This window comes from Ovis aries, chromosome 17, assembly GCF_016772045.2.
Source record: "Ovis aries strain OAR_USU_Benz2616 breed Rambouillet chromosome 17, ARS-UI_Ramb_v3.0, whole genome shotgun sequence".
Classification (NCBI taxonomy): Eukaryota; Metazoa; Chordata; class Mammalia; order Artiodactyla; family Bovidae; genus Ovis; species Ovis aries.
In genome coordinates, this window is record NC_056070.1 from 26,140,294 (window position 1) to 26,156,564 (window position 16,271).

Here is a 16,271-nt window from a genome sequence, read left to right on the forward strand (position 1 = left end):
ACCAACCATTGTTACTGATATCAAAGTCTCTTAGGCTGTATATAGTAAAACATTATGTTATATATATCATATTCTAGATACAAGCAGTAACAATTGTTATGTTTTGCTTTCTTATGACTTCATCATTGTTTACAAGAAGTAATCTGAACTGCAAAACAAACAAAAATATGAACTGGTCTTATATAGTATTTTTTTAACTTATTACTTCAACTTAAGCAACTCATAATAATGTCACTCTAATAATCTATACTATTTATTTCCTTTTTCAAAAGTTGTGCTTCTGAAGTTGGGAAGGAAAGTAAGAAGTCATTCATGTTGTTCTTTTTCTTTCTTTTTAAATAAATCTGAAATTTTTTAAGGGAAGGTAACTAAATCCCCAGAGCTCCCACTCTGCAGTGCTTTCTTTCTTTTTGCTCATCAATTAGAAAAAAATCACAAGCTACTGCATGCTATAGATTATAATAGTTTGTCCTAATAAAGGGTCACAGCACAGTGACTGACAAATTTTAGACAGGTGGAAAGGCAACTAAGTCAAAGTCTGGAAGCTCAAAACTCCTGCCAAGTTGTCTTGGAGTCAAAATGCCAACTGCTGAATGCACTGAAGACAGGATAAGATAAAGAGAAATATCAATAAAAAACACCTTATAACTCTTATTTTCTGAGGATAATCCATAAGAAACTTTTCAAGTTAGAACAAATATATTTCATGGCATGTAGAAGAATTAAAACAAAATTATGATTATTTTAGTATAAATTACATTATTAGTAGTTGGAAATGACTATGATTAAGTGAATGATATAGCCTAAGGATCCATGGAGTTCTGCCACATTTTCTTCACACTATTTTCTCTCCTGCTTAGACTGGACATTTTTTTTCTATATTTCAGGTCACTGGTTTATAATTCAATTCTTTCCATCTGATATTGAGCCTACTCATTGATCTGTTTCTCCTACAGTATTTTCCAGTTTCAGAATTTCCATTTGATTCTTCATTATTATAGCTTTTATTTCTCTATTGATACTTTTAATTCCTTTGCTAAGATTTTTTTTAAATTTACTTCATCTATGTTTATAATGTCTGAATGCAGTGTTCCAAAGAATAGCAAGGAGAGATAAGAAAGTCTTCCTAAGTGAACAACGCAAAGAAAGAGAGGAAAACAATGGAATCAGAAAGACCAGAGATCTCTTCAAAAAAATTAGAGATACCAAGAGAACATTTCATACAAAGATGGGCATGATAAAGGACAGAAACAGTATGGATCTAACAGAAGCAGAAGACACTAAGAAGAGGTGGTAAGATAACACAGGACTATACAAAAAATATTTTAATGACCTGATAACCACAATGGTGTGATCACTCACCTAGATCCAGACGTCTAGGAGTCATGCGGGCCTGAGGAAGATCACTACAACAAAGCTAGTGGAGGTGATGAATTCCAGCTGAGCTACATCAAATCCTAAAGATGCTGCTGCTAAAGTGCTGTACTCAGTATGCCAGCAAATTTGGAAAATTCTGCAGTGGACAAAGGACTGGAAAAGATAAGTTTTCATTAAGTCCCAAAGAAAGGCAGAGCTAGAGACTGTTGAAATACCATATAATTGCACTTATTTTGCATGCTAACAAAGTAACGATCAAACTTCTCCTAGCTAGTCTTCAACAGTATGTGAACTGAAAAATCCCAGATTTTCAAGCTGGATTTACATAAGGCAGAGGAACCAGAGATCAAATTGCCAGCATCCATTGGATCATAGAAAAAGCAAGAGAATTCCAGAAAAACACCTACTTCTGCTTCATTGACTATACTAAAGCCGCTGACTGTGTGGATCACAACAAATTGTGGAAAATTCTTAAAGAAATGGGAATACCAGACTACCTTACCTGCCTCCTAAGAAACTTGTATGCATGTCAAGAAGCAACAGTTAGAACCAGATATGGGACAACAGACTGGTTTCAAATTGGGAAGAGAGTGCGGCAAGGCTGTATATTGTCACATTGCTTATTTAACTTATATGCAGAGTACATCATGAGAAATGCTGTGCTGGGTGAAAATAAGATGGAATCAAGAATTCTGTAAGATGCAATCAAGATTGCTGTGAGAAATAACAATAACTTCAGATACGCTTCCCCAGTGACTCAAAAGGTACAGAATCTGCCTGCAATGTGGGAGACCTGGGTTTGATACCTTGGTTGAGAAGATTCCCTGGAGAAAGGAATGGCAACCCATTACAGTATTCTTTTCTGGAGAATCCAAGGACAGAGGAACCTGACTGGATACAGTCCATAGGGTCACAAAGAGTTGGACACAACTGAGTGACTGACACACACACATGCAAATGACACCATGCTTACAGCAGAAAGCAAAGAGAAACTAAAGAGCCTCTTAATGAAGGTGAAAGAGGAGAGTGAAAAAGCTGACTTAAATCTCCACATTCAAAATACAAAAATCATAGCATCCGGTCCCACCACTTCATGGCAAGTTGATAGGGAAAACGTGACAGACTTTATTTTCTTCTGTTCCCAAAATCACTACAGATGGTGACGGCAGCCATGAAATTAAAAGACACTTGTTTTTTGGAAGAAAAGCTATGATAAACCTGGACAGTGTATTAAAACTCAGAGACATCACTTTGCTGACAAATATCCATATAATAAAATTTATGCTTTTTCCAGTAGTCATGTATGGATGGGAGAGTTGTACCATAAAGAAGGCTGAGTGATAAAGAATTGATCCTTTTGAACTGTGGTGTTGGAGAAGACTCTTGAGAGTCTCTTGGACAGCAAGGAGCTCAAACTCATTAATCCTGAAGGAAATTAACCCTCAATATTCTTTGGAAGAACTGATGCTGAAGCTGAAGTTCAATACTTTGGCCACCTGATGCGAAGAGCTGCCTCATTAGAAAAGACCCTGATGCTGGGAAAGATTGAGTGTAGGAGAAGGGGACGACAGAGGATGAGATGGTTTGATGGCATCACTGACTTAATGGACATAAGTTTGAGCAAGTTCCAGGAGATGGTGAAGGACAGGGAAGCCTGTCATGCTGCTGTCCGTGGGGTTGCAAAGAGTTGGATGCAACTGAGTAACTGAGCAACAAAATATTTATGATTGATCCTGAGATCCAATATAATATTGAAGGAAAATAATAAATTTGAAGGACTGACATTACCTCACCTACTGTAATCATGACAGTTTAGAACTGATGAGAGAAGAGACAAATAGATCAATGGAGTTGAATAGAGATCTCAGAAATAAAACCATGCATACATGGCAAATTAATTTATGACAAAGGAGTCAAGAATATATAATGTTGAAAGAAAAGTCCCTACAATAAATTCTATTAGCAAAAACTATAGACAAAATTAATGAAACTGGACCACCATCTTGCACCACACACAAAAACCAACTCAAAATAAGATTTTATCATGAGACTTAAAACCATAAAATTCTGAGAAGAAAACATAGGTGACCTTGATTCTAGTCTTGGCAATATTTTTGGGAGGATTTGACAGCAAAAATAAAGGCAACAAAGCAAAAATAAACACGTGAGACTACATCTAACTTCTGTTCTGCAAAGAGGATCATCAAAAAAATTAAAATAGAACATATGGAATGGCAGAAAGTATTTATAAACTACATATTTAATAAGGGGTAAATATTCAAAATGTATAAGGAATTCATACAACACAATAAGAGAAAAACAAATGTTCCAATTTAAAAAATGGGCAGAGAATCTGCAAAATTACATGGAATAACTGACTGGTTAAAGATCGGGAAAGAAGTACAACAAGTCTGTATATTGTTATTGTGGTTATTTAACTTCTATGCAGAGTGCATCATGCAGAAATGCCGGGCTGGATGAGTCACAAGATGGAATCAAGACCGCTGGAAGAAATATCAACAACCCCAAGATATACAGATGATACCACTCTAATGGGCAGAAACTGAAGAGGTACTAAAGAGCCTCTTGATAAAGGGGAAAGAGGAGAGTGAAAAAGCTGGCTTAAAACTCAACATTCAAAAAACTAAGATCATGGCATCTGGTCCCATCACTTCATGGCAAATAGAAGAGGGAAAAGTGGAAGCTGTGACAGATTTTCTTGGACTCCAAAATAACTGCGGATGGTAACTGAAGCCATGAAATTAAAAGACACATGCTCCAAAAGGAAAGAGATGACAAATCCAGATAGTGTATTAAAAAGTAGAGACATCATTTTACTGAAAAAGGCCCCTATATTCAAGGCTATGATTTTTCTAGTAGTCATCTACAGATTTGAGAGTTGGACCATAAAGAAGGTTGAGTGCTGAAGAATTGATGCTTTCGAATTGTCTTGCAATGTTATTTGCAATAATTAACATTGCAAGACTCTTGAGAGTTCCTTGGACAGCCAGGAGATCAAACCAGTGAATCCTAAAAAAAATCAATTCTTAATATTCATTAGAACGACTGACACTGAAGCTCCAATACTTTGGCCACCTGATTCGAAGAGCTGATTCACTGGAAAAGACCTTGATGCTGGGATAGACTGAAAGCAAAAGGAGAAGGGGGAGGCAAAGGATGAGATGGTTAGATAGCATCGCCAAATCAATGGACATGAAACTGATCAAACTTTGAGAGATAGTGAAGGAGAGGGGACACTGGCAAACTGCAGTCCTAGGTCTCAAAGTATCGGACACAACTTAGTGATTGAACAATAACAACAACAAATTTGAAAAATTGATTGTTTTCACTGTAGGAATTGGTTCAAAAAGGATTATCAGAGAGAATAAATAAAATGATCTCAATGGAATTTGTCCTGGACCAGAAAATCACGTTTCACAGACAACAAATAAAGGAAGAAATTAGGGAACAGGAGATAGAGGATCATCTCATGGACAAAAAAATTTTAATGAGATAAAAGAGAACAAAGAACTGAGATGGTAATGATTAAAATCTGTGGTTTTAAAACTCGTAGTCTAATATTTTTATACATACTTTATGAATGCTGCATTGAATCATCTTTAAATATGTTCTACATTATTGCTTTAATAAATAAGACAGTGCTAGTCAGTTCATTAGTTTTACCTGGCTAATTTGCCAAGTGAAGTTGCTAAGAATCTGATCTTTCTGTCTCTAATCTCTATTGGATATGATTACTGCAATTAGTTTCGTTTACTTTATTTCTCCCTACTAGGTATTTTAGGTTTGATTTACATTCTGAGGTGTTTTAAAATATTATATTCTGCTGGGTTGTTTTGTTATAGAAATTAAGCAGTATTTTCTGCCTTTTTTTGTAATTAATGTGTATATATACTCAATGTTAATTATTAGTATGTATATTCATGTTTCTAACATTATTTACTACTCTGATATTATCACTCCAGGTTTTATATAAATGATTTGTTACAGCATATTACCTTATTTCTCCATTACAATTGCTTTGAGATTCCTACTCTAATTAATATTCACTTGTAGACTTCAAATTTGTTTGCTTTTGAATATATGCAGTTTAAAAGTTTTTGTTTGCAAGGATAAAGGGAATATAAATTGAAAATGCTTAAAAGTTTCATTTCAAGAAAACATTACATGAAAAATTGAGAAAACAAAGCATTTCTTACTGAGAAGAGACTTCAAGGAGTAGCTGAGTACTGGGAAAAAATGAGGATATTTGACAACTTAGCAACCTCTAATCATGTTCTTGTCCATGTATTTATATTGTATTAAATGAGTTTCCAGATCTTCAACACATCCACATTTCAATAAAAATTCAAACATTCTCCATGGATAATACAAATTGATTTGTGTTATTCGTATGTGCTTCCTACATTAGTGCACATAACTGAGAAACAAATTTCACGTTATGGAATTAATTAACATTGCAAGGCATATTTTACAACACTATGTAGTTTTCAGAGGAAACTGAATACATTGTCTAACTCAGTCAATTTACCTTATGAGTTGGGTGTAGAGATATAGATAGATACACGAATTCAAAAACAGGAAATAATCTTGTCACATAATTTCAATAAAAATTAGAATCTGAGATAAAGCATAATCTAAAAGACATTTACTTAGGAAGCCAAAGGAATTTACAAGAATTTCATTTCGTAAATTTTTGTTTAATACAGGTCTTGCTCTTCACGGAGAAGGCAATGGCATCCCACTCCGGTACTCTCGCCTGGAAAATCCCATGGACGGAGGAGCCTGGTGGGCTGAAGTCCATGGGGTCGCTAAGAGTTGGATAGGACTGAGCAACTTCACTTTCACTTTTCACTTTCATACATTGGAGAAGGAAATGACGACCCACTCCAGTGTTCTTGCCTGGAGAATCCCAGGGACACGGGAGCCTGGTAAACTGCCGTCTATAGGGTCGCACAGAGTCGGACATGACTGAAGCTACTTAGCAGTAGCAGCTGACTCTTCATGAATATTTTAATTAGAGTTTTGCTGGCAATGAACCTAAAACACATGATTGAGATAGATTTGAATTTAAAATTAAGTTGTATTTTCCTTGCCTGTTTTCCTTGATAAGGCTGGAAACAGAGAGATAAAGAATTTTCTGACTTATGATGTGTCAGTACTCATCAAATGATACTCTTTTTTTGTCATTCACTAAATAACACTGAAAGCAGGACTTCAGTACTGTGTCTTGAGAAAAATAAATTAACTTTCTATTAATCTCGAAAATATATTTGTCTTATTTGTACTTAAAATGACAGATACTTGTGGGAATTTCACATTATCTGTACTGGAAAATTTTGCTGAGATATTTCAGTCTACTAGGATACAGACAAAGGGATACATTTTGTAAAGGTACTATCATAATCTCATAATTACATAATTCAATAAAATGTTTAGGGTTTAAAATCCCATGTGAATTTTTATTTGATTATAACATAAACTAGCATGAAATGGTACTCAGAGCAACTTTAATTTAACAAGCATTAAATCTGATAATTAATTTCTACCTTCATTAATATAGCTAATTTAGATATTTATTTCATTTATTTGATAAGTAAAGCTATATGAGGACCAAGTGTTTAATAGTTACATTGATCTAGACAAAATCACTTCATCTAATTGCTAATATTTTTAATCTGAGTGTGTAGTTATAGAGAAAAGAAGCTTGCTACTTAACAATTTAAATAAATCATTGCATGAGATAAGTTTTCTGAAACAAAATATTTTTAAAAGAATTATATAATTTAAATTTTTCTCCAAATTCTGAAAGTGAAAGCATTAGTCACTCAGTTGTTTCTGATTCTTTGCTACCCTATGGACAGTAGCCAACCAGGCTCCGTTATCCTTGGAATTATCCAGGCAAGAATCCTGGAATGGGTAGTCATTCCCTTTACCAGGGGATCTTCCTGACCCAGGGATCAAACCCAGGTCTCCTGCATTGCAGGAAGGTTCTTTACCATTTGAGCCATCAGGGGAGTTTACTGGTAGGCAATTTGCATTCCAATGTCATTTTAATATAACTAAACATTGAAAAATATATAAAAATCTTAAAAACAAGTTAACATTTTAAAATTATTCCAGGGATTTCATTAATAGATTAGCCTTACTATTTTTTTTTAATTTAAAGCCAACAGGAGAATCAAATGCAAGATGGTCTTTGAGAAACGATTTTCCTCCAATCCAGATGTAAAATATTACATTATGTGTATTTATTTACATGTGTGATGTGTGTATGTAAACACTACATATGCATTTACCCTTTTCAATTTCAACCTCAAAATCATATTTGATCCAGAGATGTTTTGATCTGGTGTATGTGTGTATACATACATACATGTATGTATTGTGAAAGTAATTGAGTTAGAATATACCAGTGGGTATACATGTGTATGGGACTTCCCAAGTGGTTTAGTGGTAAAAAATCCACCTAACAATGCAAGAGATACTGGAGACATGAGTTCGATCCCTGAGTCGGGAAGATCCCTTGGAGGAGGATGTGGCAATCCACTCTAATATTCTTGCTTGACAGATCCCATGGACAGAGGAGCATGGCAGGCCATAGTCCATGGAGTCACAAAGAGCTGGATGTGCCTGAGCTTGCATGCAGTGAGTGATGTATGTGTAAACAGATGCATATATTTGTATATATAATAAGATTGCATGTGCAGGTATGTACATATGAACAGATATTTATGATCCAATCTATCAATCTATTTCTCTGTATGTATACACAGATGATATATGAATATATATGATTCTCTCACATGATGTTTAGCAATATCCAATCTTGTGATACAACACAATCTTAAATATTATCTTGTATGTGCTTATTAGCTCAGTCATGTCCCACTCATTTGTTATTTTCTGGTATATATAGTTTAAATGAATTTTAATTACAATGAAAAGAAGCAAAGTACAGCAGTTATTTCTCTCCTGGAAGTAAGAGAAACACCAAATTGAAAGATTCAGTCTGCACAATTATTAAAAATTACTGCTTAGTTATTAAGAATATCATGATGAAAACAATAGTGGTCTTTGGCCATTGTAATTTTTTCAAGTAAAAAAATCAGATTATAACCTATTTATAAAAATAACCATTTGAAAAAAATATTGCCTAATTTTATGTTGTTATTTGCAAATAAATTTTCCAAAATAGCTTGCTTTTGAAAAATGAGCAACATATATCATTAACAAACAAGTAAAAATGTAATATTGTAGTCCATATACAGGAAAAACTGACAACAACCAAAGGAAATTTTCCATTTAAAGCTTATAGGACTGCATTTAGAAACAGAGCAATTTAATGTAAAATATTCCATGAATACGTAATTTTCACCAGGTCAGCCCCTTCTTTTTTATTCTCTGTGCAATGCCCAAATGAGCTCTTCGCTTTCTATTTTGCATCAAAGACAAATTCCTTCCTGTACTCAGAAATATGAGTATAGTGAAACTCAATGTCATTTAGCTAGGTATCTGATTATAAAGATGAGTCACTCCAACTAGCTTTAAAAAACTTTTGGAGCAGATAAATAGCACCTGTTTTGTTCCTTTTTTGACTTTACATAGTACGGGAGGTGATGAAATTACAAGAAAGTGTCAATCAGGTAATTCTTATGAACACCTAGGGAAGTACTACTCAAATTCTTTCTTGTATGCTGCCCATTCATATGGCTCAAAAATACATTAATCTTATTAAATGATAGTACATTCGAGTTTCATAAATTAGCGTATTAAAAGTATACACTAGAGATCTCCAACGTTTTAAATTTAGGAATTTAGCACAGTTTCTACTTTTCATATAACACTGCAGGACTCTTATGTATTGCATTTAATCTCAAAACAGATGTCCCTGTGTATTACGTGTGCACAATCAGGTCCAACTCTTTGTGATCCTATGGACTGTAGCACACCAGGCTCCTCTGTCTATGGGGTTCTCCAGGCAAGAATACTGGAGTGGATTGCCATTTCCTCCTCCAGGGCATTTTCCTGACCCAGGGATCCAATCCTGGTTTCTTGAGTTTCCTGCTTTGGCAGGCGGGTTCTTTACCACTAGCGCCACCTGGGATAGAGAAAGTGAAGTCGTTCAGTTGTGTCCAACTCTTCATGACCCCATGGACTGTAGCCTGCAAGGCTTCTCCATCCATGGGATTTTCCAGACAAGAATACTGGAGTGGGTTGCCATTTCCTTCTCCAAGGGATCTTCCCAAGCCAGGGATCGAAGCCTGATCTCCCGCACTGCAGAGAGACTACTGTCTGAGCCACCAGGAAAGCGCCTTCTGGGATAGAAGTCCGCAAAAAATTTTCTAGGGTACTAAAGTTATTAAACTTACCTTGTGTTTTCCATGATTTTATATTGCTGTTACTATTGCTTTTTTCCCTTAAATAAATATTGACTTAGATTCATTGTTTTTATATCTTTGTCAGATTTTCAGCATGTAGATGTCAGTTTCTTAATTATTTTGCCCTCTAGTTTCCTAGACATTTATGCATTAATGAATAGCCTTTTGATATAAAGATGTCATATCCTTATGTTACACAGTTACACCACATTTCCAGCCTAATTTTTGCAGCATATAAGTCTCTTGGTTATCTTCTGCTTGTCACTTTGCGGACAATTTTAAAAATACATTACCTATGTAATTCAGAAGAACTTCTTTTCTTATTAATGATCTAGGTGTAATTTTTGTTCCTAGCTAACTACTACCCATTACACTTAAACTGATGTTCCCAGTTGCATCTTCATGTCTTTGTGCAACTTTCATTCTAATAACTCCCCAAATTATGCTTGAATAAAGCAAAGTAGATACTAATTTTCCATTGGTCAAGGGATTCTCTCCTAATAAACTTTCAACTAAAAATAATTTCCACTACTTGGAGCATTTCATCTATTTTATTCACTATGCCATAAAAAATAGATTTTTTACATGATCTTCAGTCTTTTAATTCATTTGACCATTTTTTGGTACAATATTGCAAAAAATTACAATGAAATTAGTAGTTTTTTATTTTAAATTTTTCACATATCTATTATAAACTACTATTAACACCTGTTTTTCAATTCTTTCCTTCTTTTTTTCTTTAGCGTTAGGAGCATGTTTTCTTTCTAAAGATATGATTATTTTAAACATATGTGCTCATTTGCGCTACATTTCATGAGCTAAATGGATTGATTTTCACTAAATAAATTGCTATTGTCTCACAATAATACCAAGATGAATAATATATATAATGAATTGAGTACTTTCTATGAAACAAGTACTGTGTTATCTTTATTATATTTATCAACCAATGAAATCTTTGTTATGAAGGAAAAAAATCAATTATGAAAACTTTAAATTGACAACCTGAAAAGAACCATATTACTGCATGATATTACTGAACTACATGACAAAGTTTGTTTTATTTATTTAACATTTATATAGAATCTGTCATATTTTAGACATAATTTCCTTACCGATACTAATTTTTTAATTCTATATAACAACTGGATTAAATGATTGTTATTACTGTACACTTTTTAAGATAAGAAAAATGAAGAATTGAGAAGTCTAAGTTGTCCATGATCACAAAACTGATATGTAGCTCACCTGGATCCAAATCTGGACAGGGTTACTACATAGTACAGAGTATGGTTAATGAACTCACCCAGGACACTATGCTGGCTCTCTTGCTTTGTCCTTATAGAACATTTGCAAATGACAACTGGCGCTAGCTAGTATGTTTCAAAACAAACAGTGGCACCAGAAGAGACTCAGAAAGCATATTTGGACACTAGAGTTATCCAAATATCTCAAAGAATAGGATGTCAAAGCCATATTTATATGTCTGTTACAAATAATGATGACTTATTCCTAAAGAATAGCCTGTGTTAGATGGCACAATTTAAAATTACTGTGCCCTCATTTAAGAGATTAGAATGATAAAGCCTTAACAAGGATTCAAATACATTATATGAGAAATAAAAGAAACTAATCAGATGGTCAACACTGAAATCAATTGATTATATTCTTTGCAGCCAAAGATGGAGAAGCTCTATAAGGTCAGCAAAAACAAGACAGGGAGCTGACTGTGGCTCAGAACATGAGCTCCTTATTGCCAAATTCAGACTTAAATTGAAAAAAGTACAGAAAACCATTAAACCTTTTAGGTATGATCTAAATCAAATCCCGTATGATTATACAGAAGAAGTGAGAAATGGATTTAAGGGACTAGATTTGATAGATAGAGCGCCTGATGAACTATGGATGGAGGTTCCTGACATTGTACAGGAGACAGGGATCAAGACCATTCTCATGAAAAAGAAATGCGAAAAAGCAAAATGGTTGTCTGGGGAGGCCTTACAAAAAGCGGTGAAAAAAAAAGAAGCAAAAAGCAAAGGAGAAAAGGAAAGATATAAGCATCTGATGCAGAGTTTCAAAGAATAGCAAGGAGAGATAAGAAAGCCTTCCTCAGCAATCAGTGCAAAGAAATAGAGGAAAACAACAGAATGGGAAAGACTAGAGATCTCTTCAAGAAAATTAGAGATACCAAGGGAATATTTCATGCAGAGATGGGCTTGATAAAGGAGAGAAATGATATGGACCTAACAGAAGCAGAAGATATTAAGAAGAGGTGGCAAGAATACACAGAAGAACTGTACAAAAAAGATCTTCATGACCCAGATAATCACAATGGTGTGATCACTCATCTAGAGCCAGACATCCTGGAATAAGAAGTCAAGTGGGCCTTAGAAAGCATCACTACAAACAAAGCTAGTGGAGGTGATGGAATTCCAGTGGAGCTATTTCAAATCCTGAAAGATGATGCTGTGAAAGTGCTGCACTCAATATGTCAGCAAATTTGGAAAACTCAGCAGTGGCCACACGACTGGATAATGTCAGTTTTCACTCCAATTCCAAAGAAAGGCAATGCCAAAAAATGCTCAAACTACCGCACAATTGCACTCATCTCACATGCTAGTAAAGTAATGCTCAAAATTCTCCAAGCCAGGCTTCAGCAATACGTGAAACATGAACTTCCAGATGTTCAAGTTGGTTTTAGAAAAGGCAGAAGAACCTGAGACCAAATTGCCAACATCCACTGGATCACAGAAAAAGCAAGAGAGCTCCAGAAAAACATCTATTTCTGTTTTATTGACTATGCCAAAGCCTTTGACTGTGTGGATCACAATAAACTGTGGAAAATTCTGAGAGACATGGGAATACCAGACCACCTGACCTGCCTCTTGAGAAACGTGTATGCAGGTCAGAAAGCAATATTTAGAACTGGACATGGAACAACAGACTGGTTCCAAATAGGAAAAGGAGTATGTCAAGGCTATATATTGTCACCCTGCTTATTTAACTTCTATGCAGAGTACATCATGAGAAACGCTGGACTGGAAGAATCACAAGCTGGAATCAAGATTGCTGGGAGAAATATCAATAACCTCAGATATGCAGATGACATCACCCTTATGGCAGAAAGTGAATAGGAGCTAAAAAGCCTCTTGATGAAAGTGAAAGAAGAGAGTGAAAAAGTTGGCTTAAAGGTCAACATTCAGAAAGCTAAGATCATGGCATCTGGTCCCATCACTTCATGGCAAATAGATGGGGAAACAGTGGAAACAGTGGCAGATTTTATTTTCTGGGGCTCCAAAATCACTGCAGATGGTGACTGCAGCCATGAAATTAAAAGACGCTTACTCATTGGAAGAAAAGTTATGACCAACCTAAATAGCATGTTGAAAAGTAGAGACATTACTTTGCCAACAAAGGTCCATCTAGTCAAGGCTATGGTTTTTCCAGTGGTCATGTATGGATGTGAGAGTTGGACTGTGAAGAAAGCTGAGTGCCGAATAATTGATGCTTTTGGACTGTAGTGTTGGAGAAGACTCTTGAGAGTCCCTTGGACTGCAAGGAGATCCAACCAGTCCATTCTGAAGGAGATTAGCCCTGGGATTTCTTTGGAGGGAATGATGCTGAAGCTGAAGCTCCAGTACTTTGGCCACCTCATGAGAAAGTGTTGACTTATTTGAGAAAGACTCTGATGCTGGGAGGGATTGGGGGCAGGAGGAGAAGGGGACGACAGAGGATGAGATGGCTGGATGTCATCACCGACTGAATGGACATGAGTCTGAGTGAACTCCAGGAGTTGGTAATGGACAGGGAGGCCTGGCATGCTGTGATTCATGGGGTCGCAAAGAGTCGAACACGACTGAGAGACTGAACTGAATCAGATACTGATCAGATAAATTTATGAGCACAAGCACTGCATGAAAAGAAAAGCAGCAGCAGCAGGATTCATAGAAGATAAAGAAAGGGAACTGAAGCTGAACTTGAAGTCCCACAAGTTGGATGCTACGTATCATTCACACAGAACTCTTAGAGCACGTGAAGAGAACCTCTGCTCACTAGAAACTGTTTCCTGTTAGACTTTCATTTATGTACTTCTTTCTGTCTTTCTATAGAATTTTGTTGAGTGTTGTCCTACAGTTTTCAAATGTTTACTTTTCCTTCTCTCTACTATTTATTTAAACTTCAAGACTCATTCTGAATTCTATCTTAACTCCTCCTATATTATCACAGTTTAATTATATGCATTTTTCTTGCCTGTTCCTTTAGGAAATGATAATTTTGAGTAGTCTTTAAACAAAATTAATAATTATGTATAAATAAAGTTGTATGTTCTTAAAGGATGAATTGTCTAGAATAACTGCTTAAATATTTTAATTTGTCTTAAGCTATTTATATCTTTATATAAATGCTAAATATATTGCCCACAATAGGTTTTCATGAAATATTTATTTATTTACTTGACAATGTGACTATACATGCTACAGACACTTTAAAAGGAATAATAATGTCTACACTTTAGGGTTTAGACAAAATCATTTATCATAACAAAGCAATTTTTTGCCAATAATTTCCCAAAATATAGATACTCTTTTGGTAGGCAGAATGTTGCTGTTGTTCAGTCACTAAGTTGTGTCCAAGTCTTTGCACCCCATGGACTGCAGCACTACAGGCTTTCCTGTCTTTCTGTGTCTCCCAGAGTTTTTTCAAACCCATTGAGTCAGTAATGCTATCCATCTGATCATCCTCTGTCACCCCATTTTCTTTCTGCCCTCAGTCTTTCCCAGCATCAGGGTCTTCTTCAACAAGTCATCTCTTTGCATCAGGGGCGGAATATTGGAGCTTCAGCTTCAGCATCAGTAGGCAGAATATTAGCCCCCTAAGATATCAATTCTAATCTCAAAACTTGTCAATATATATTGTCTATGATTCTGACTGATACTTCTACGATTCTGACAGCAATTTCAATGTGTGCATTTTCGCCAGAAATGAAGCTATTCTCTGAAACCAACGGGGCATCCTACAATTTGATTCAAATCTGACATTGTCTAATAGGAGATGATACCACAAGTTTAGGGTTCAGTTCTACCAGACTGATCCCCTTCTCTTCAGATATCAATATCAAATTGTGGTTATACCTGTTCTCACTTGTAGGCTATAGGACAGATGTTCCAACAAATATCTCCTTGATAAAACTAATTTACTAGAGCATCTCACAGAACTGAGAAATTTATTATAAAAAGATAGAACTCAGGAACAGCTGGACAGTGAGTTGCATAGGGCTAAGTCTTTGGGAAGGGTCTCAGAGCTCTCAGAAACGTGTCTTTTGGGAATTTTATGGAGCCTGCATTACAGAGGTATGATTGAATTCAATCAGGTATAATACAGAGGTAGGTGAATTCAATCTCCATCTATTCTCTCTTCCTTGGAGGTCCAGGAGTGGGACTGAGTTCCCACCCTCTAATAACAAGGTGGGTTTCCTTGGCAGGCAACCAGCCCCTATCGTTAGGCTGTGTGTGTGTGTGTATGAGTGTGTGTGTGTGTGTGTGTGTGTGTGTGTGTGTGTGAGTGAGTTGCTCAATAGTGTCCAACTCTTTGTGACCCCATGCATGGTAGCCTGCCAGGCTCCTCTGTCCATGGAAATTTCCAGGCAAGAATATTGGAGTGGGTTGCCATTCCCCTCTCCAGGGGATTTTCCTGACCCAGAGATTGAACTCAGGTCTTTTTTATTGCAGGAGGATTCTTTACTACCTGAACTACCAGGGAAGTGCTTATGTTACTAGGGAATTTCCAGAAGTCACCTTATGTTTATATAGCAAAAGATACCTCCCTTACCCTATCATTTAGGAAATTTAATCAAGAATTTTAGAAGCTTTGTGCCAGAAATAGGACACAAGGCCAATAATATAGATTATTATTTACATATTTCTTATAAACCAAAAATATCACAATATCAAAAATAATTTTTCAAGGTTTATTAAATTAAAGACCTTGAGATGAAAATTTAACCCTGAATTTTTTAGATAGGCTTAACCCAGTAGCATATATTCCTAAAAAATCATATACTTTCCTGACTGGTCAGAAAGAAGCAATCGTCAGAGAGATGTTATGTTGCTGAAAGTCTCATTTGTTACCATTTATGCCATTCCCTACTATTGATCTCTTTTATTTACATTTATACCTTCTCTTTTTGTAGGTTTCACTTTTCTGAAATAAGTGACTCTAATATAATTTCTTATTTTCTTTGGTGGAATTGCAGTCAAATATGACTAAACCAGGCATACAAAGATAACTCTATTCTTGTTAATAATCAAGTTTTCTCATGAACCTTTTACAAACATCAACTCTGACAAAGCAAAACTGACTAGCTCTTAAATCCATGTTGTTTCTGGGTTTTGGTCTCCTTTGTGTGTTTCCTTTCTCTTTTGAAAGTCCTACAGTTTCCCCACCCCTTGCCACATTGATCCTTCATCTATCTCTATCAATCTATCTGATTTATAT